This window comes from Microchirus variegatus (genome assembly GCF_963457635.1).
Source record: "Microchirus variegatus genome assembly, chromosome: 1".
NCBI classification, from domain to species: Eukaryota; Metazoa; Chordata; class Actinopteri; order Pleuronectiformes; family Soleidae; genus Microchirus; species Microchirus variegatus.
The window spans coordinates 19,693,460-19,699,287 of record NC_139802.1 but is presented as its reverse complement, the minus strand read 5'-3'; positions in this window follow the sequence as shown (position 1 = coordinate 19,699,287).

Sequence of the window (5,828 nt, the reverse complement as noted above, 5' to 3'; positions counted from 1 at the left end):
TTCGCCAAACACCGATGTCGTCATGACCAGACACTCTGAAGACCAGAGAAGACTTGTACCAGGACTAAAGCAGGGTGAGACAAACTCAAAACCAATGTGTCACTTTATCACAGTACACCTGCCTTATAAATAAAATGGCAGGAGAGGCATCTATGATTTCAAACCAGACTGGTCGTTCTCCTCTGAGAGAGTTGCTGCTGACTGGATATTTTCATTTTTTTGACCATTCTCTTATACATGAGGGAAAAATCCCATACATGGGAAAATCCCAGTAGATTAGCAGAAATGCTACATTTAAAGTCACTTAAATCATCTTTTCTTTTCCATTCTGATGCTCGGTTTGAACCTCAGCAGCTCGTTTTTAGTTGCTGAGGTGGTGGAGCGAAATCCCTGCCTTGGTCCTGGTCCTGGTCCTGGTCCTGGTCCTGGTCCTGGTCCTGGTCCTGGTCCTGGTCCTGGTCCTGGTCCTGGTCCTGGTCCTGGTCCTGGTCCTGGTCCTGGATACCTGCTTCTGGGGTCTTCAACACTACCCGAGGACATTAATGACTTTTGTCCAACTTTATTTGTGGAGCAATGACATAGAAACCTGGGTAAAAGTAACAGCTGAACAATAAAACCTTTCAATTTCTTCAATTTTTCAATTATTTAGAGGATCAACTCTACTGAACGGGGTAAGGGTAAGACACTGCACCGAGTCCAGTTAAATAACACTAGTATTAATGTGGTCAGTAGTTAGAAGAAGAAGCCGCACACACTCTCAAAACCATTTGTCTGGCAGCTGGACGTCAAATGGTGAGGTCGTGACCCTCGTGTTGCCACCAACGTGGTTTCCTCCAGGGTCGCTGCTTCAGCCTCATATTTGGGTACATAAATGTATTTGAATGCTCTGCATATGTGGAAACTTTAAAGTACCAGCAGATGTTTTCTGTTGTTGTTGTTCCATTTGGAACGTAATATTGTACAATTATCAAAGAGCCGGAAGGATTTCAGCTTATGGAGTTTATTATGTGCATAATGTGCATACGACGTCGCAGGAGCTATTCGTTTTTTTCCTTGCATGCGCAGATGGGTGAATAAAAGAAATTTAAAAAAATTTTTTTTTAAAAAACAGCAGTTAAAATGGTTGACATGAAGCGAGCGTGGGATCATTGGGACCATTTCACAATAACTCTGTATTCCTCTGTGCCACATGTTGTTCCACTGTTGTCCAAAAAGTGAAACACATTAATGATCCACATGTGACCTGGAACTTTATTACAGTGCAAACACAAGCTGGTTTATTTGGACACATTCCCTCGTGTCCTGCTCAGTGACTGTGGGTCTCTGATGGATCCGCCTGTTTGAACGACGGTTGATAAGAAAAACTGCAACAGCAAAACTGTGCACTGCACATCCTGTTTTCATCAAAAAACAGAGTATTTTTTAATCCTGTGAATACAGAGTGTTTTTGTGATTTTTTTCAACTTTACACACAGATAAACAATTCACACGTTTCACCCAGAATAAAATCCTCACCCGTTTACGTCTACCTTATTTTAAGAATATCATTTAGCTGCGTTATTTATAAACCACACTCTCTCCAAAGAGTGCGGGAGAAAACAGGACGTGCTGATCTACTGTTTCTAAGGTAACACCAAACCAAAGTATTTCAAGCACTGAAATCACTAAATAGCACATTTTAACTTAACGAGGCAGCAATGGACCAGCAAGCTTCTGTCATGTAAAGTTGTTGAATTTCTCAGTGGACTTCTGCTGTGTTCTTCATCCAATACAGTTTTTTTTCCCTCCATGCATTATTTTTTATCTGGGAGATGATGCATCTTTAAAAAAAAAAAAAGTTATAATAGTATAATAGTAATAATAATTGAGCATTTTTCTTTTACCAACAAACAAACAAACAAACAAAATGTGTGTATATATATAAATCACAAAATCATGACCGGAAAACAACCTTTGTAGTTGATGAACAGCTGTTTAGTCTGCATGCCTTCAACAGGGGGCGCCAAACAGTAGTTATTATTCAATCAGTATTGCTGCTTTGGCCAGCTTTGATTTCTTTCTCACTCTAAATATTAGTGAGCCTTTGTCATATTTTATTTTATACCATACACACATTTCTTCACTTTTGTACACTGATGTCACTTTCTTAGTTTTGTGTCCTTGGAAAGACCTTAAGGTTTATTTATTTACAACTTACAGTAATTACCACACATACATGTGTATGTTTACCTTTGTCCATTTTCCCTGAAGCATGTACTGTGCTTGATCTTGTTGATTTGGTTACCACCATATTTATTATTATTATTATTATTATTATTATTATTATTATTCTACAAGGGGGTTCCCTGGTGTCCTAATGTCTGTGACATGCTTTGGTCAAAATACCTTAAGGATGAAGCACCACAGCAGTTCAGTCACCACAGACATTGCCGTCATATATAAAATGTAAATCCTCTGAGGCTGGAAGTTTGTGTAGAACTCTGTGCTGCACTGTGGAGCCAAGAATAGAACTTTTCGGGGACTTCCGGTTTTCAGATGCTGTTGCCCTCGCCAGCACTCTCGCGTTTTTTACTCATAGGGCCTCCAGAGTCCCAAATATAAGTATTAAAATGATTAAAAAGTAGATTTTTGCAGATTTTATAGCAGAGTACAGTAACCACTGTACTGACACCAAAAGAACAATGCGGCCCTATGAGTAGGCAAAGTGTGAAAAAAGATGACTCACTCATGTTTTTGTGGTCCTCCTCAGTCTAGGTACAGGAGATAAAACATGTGATGTTGACTTCCGCACTCATTGCTCACTGGGGCGTCACAATGCGCTAAATTCCTGGAATTGTTGTCTCGCGGATTTCCGCTTTGTAAAACACGCGAGAGTGCTGGCGAGGGCAACGGCATCTGAAAACCAGAAGTCCAGGAAAAGTTCTATTGTTGGCTCCACAGTGCAGCACAGAGTTCTTCACAAACTTCCAGCCTCAGAGGATTTACATTTTATATATGACGGCAATGTGTGTGGTGACTGACCGTGGTGCTTCATCCTTAAGGTATTTTGACCAAAGCATGTCACAGACATGTTCATTAGGACACCAGGGAACTAGCTTAACTTGTAGAAATTGGTTATAAAATGACTAGTTTAGAACAAGGCACATACTATTCTGCTGTAACCTCTGAGCCCAGTTACTTTGCTCTATTGTTGTGGCCCACAGGTGTAAATAACTTCAAGTGTAATTGACTCCAAACGCTGAACACACTGAGCTTGTTTTTGCTGTTATTGCAACATTTCCCGTGGCATTTCCCTGACCCGAGGGCCCAGGAGTGGCCGACCGCTGGCCTACCCAGCTGTATGTGTGTGCCGGATGGTGTGAGTTAGGAAACGTCCATCTGAGTGCTGCAGCAGTTCTCTGGTGAATAACCCCCCCGTGGCATACAGTAAGCCTCTTATGTAAAGCAGAAAACACACAGGGTAATCGCTGCCTCTGCTGCTCCCTGTCTCAGTGTCTGAGCTGTTGTCAAAACTACTACAACACCACGAGTTACTGTACTGTATATATCACTGTGAATGATGAACATATCATTGGAAACAGTCAGCAGGAAATGTTTGGCCTGTTCACCATGCATCAGCAGGTCATATTCGTATCTGATCTTATCCTGGATCTGATTTCAGTCTCTTAACGCGCGGATTCCTGTGTGAATGTTATCAGCGAGTGCTGTGTTTTTCAGACTGCGGCTGCACTGTGTGAGTCTGTGGGGGACGAGAGGAGTCAGCTGTCCCCGTGTGTGTGTCCCTGCTGCTGTTTGCATGTGTTGCATGACTTCAAAGTTTGACAGCACACGCACGCACGCACGCACGCACGCACGCACGCACGCACGCACGCACGCACGCACACACACACACACACACACACACACACACACACATTCTCTCCATCCGATGACCACACATCACACTCAGCCATGTGTCACTTCACATGTCGATGAAGTTGATGTTTTAACCGTTCCAAGTGTTTCGTTTGTCCTCATCCTGTGTTGTTTACATTTATTGTGGATTTAAAGCAGTAACTGGCAGGATTACTATCGACAACGTGTTGTTGAATACTAAAAATAAAAGTCTTTGTTTTGACATGGAACAATACATGTAGCTCATGATAAAAACATATTTATGATGCAAAACAAATCTATTCATTCATATTCAAGAACATACAGAAATAACTCATGATCGGTTGAGATAGATAGACAGACAGACAGACAGATAGATAGTATGAAGTTGTTCATATAATAATTAAAAAATAATCTGCTTTTAATTATTATTCAAAGTAGCTGGGATTATTCTTGATAGTCTTGTACATAATTCACCAAAAACGAATTCCTGAATTACACCAAAGGTATTCAATTAGAGATAATTCAAAAAGGAAAGACACACCACAACAAGGAGAAGGTATAGGTCTCACCCTGTGAGGTGAATTTATATTCAAATGTATACAAACACTTTAACCGACTGTTTGTGTCTGGTTTTCTGCGTTGAGTTCGAGGAGAACGTGTTTCCAAAACCTCTCGCATTGTCTTTCAGTTCCTGTTTGACCCAAGGTCAAATTCTGCACAGAGACAGGAAGCATGCTTTAGACAGTGACAGTACGTGCATTTACCCAAATGCAGTTTTGTGTTTTTACACTTCTGTACTATAGCATTAAACCAGAGGAAAATATACTATATGTTTGTACGAGTCTGACACGTATTATTGTATAATTTGCAGATAAAAGGCCTTATAACTGTACTGTGGCCTTAAATTAACACCCCCTCAACTACTGTGCAGTGGTTGCTGCTTCCTTTTTGACTTGTGCTGTCTCAGATCAATTCATTCACTATTTCATATAAACAATAAAGCTCAAACATTAGATTTATGTATCAGAACAGAAGTTTATCCTTTATTGACCCTTAAGTGAGGCCCCACTGGACCACAGTTTCAACTAAAGTAAAGTTGTTGCTGTTAATTGTACAATCTAAAAAAATACATGGCTCATATAAATAATAGGTATGCCTGTTGTGTGTTCCATGTTTGCAAGTCTTCACACTTTGTTTAGTTTGATGTGTCTTCGCTGCCATTTTGTGTTTACATATTGTTTTATTTTCTTGCTTTTTAATGTCAGGAAAAGTGTAATAAATAATGACTACGAGTGTTCAAATGTCTCCTACGTGGAGTAGTCCTTGTCAACAGTGGAGAAGCTCAGGCTCGTTGTGTGTGTAAATTTTCCAACATGTGCTGCTCTGTCACTCCTCCCCCGTCACTGCGACGTCACTACTCTCTTCCTCACTGTAAATATCGTGTTCCTCCGCACAGGATAGATAAAGTAGAGCCGATGTATGTGTGTGTGTGTGTGTGTGTGTGTTTTAAGGGGGCAAAAAGTCACAACAGAGCTGCGACCACAAATACTTAAATAAACACAGTAAACTAAACAGATGCTATGAATAAAATGAAGAATGTACTGCGACGTTTTAAACAAAATACGTGTGCTCTGCAACTAACACAAACCAAGCGGCGACATCTACATTCACACATTCATAACTCTGACATGTAACAGTATGAAGTGATTACGTGAGTTAAAAACAACAACATTTAATCGTATTTCCAACTACAAGAGGGAGAGCGCGAGCTCTGATTTTCTGTGAAAGTGGACTCGTCGCTGTCAAAACACGACAGGCGGAGGGATACGCTGCGTTCACACATGATGTCTCCCTCCGCCCCGCCCACCACGCCGCTCATCTTCCACCAACTCGGCGCGGAGGACGCGATTGGTCAGAGCGCCGCGCACTCCCCGCTCCAATTGGCCCGCGCT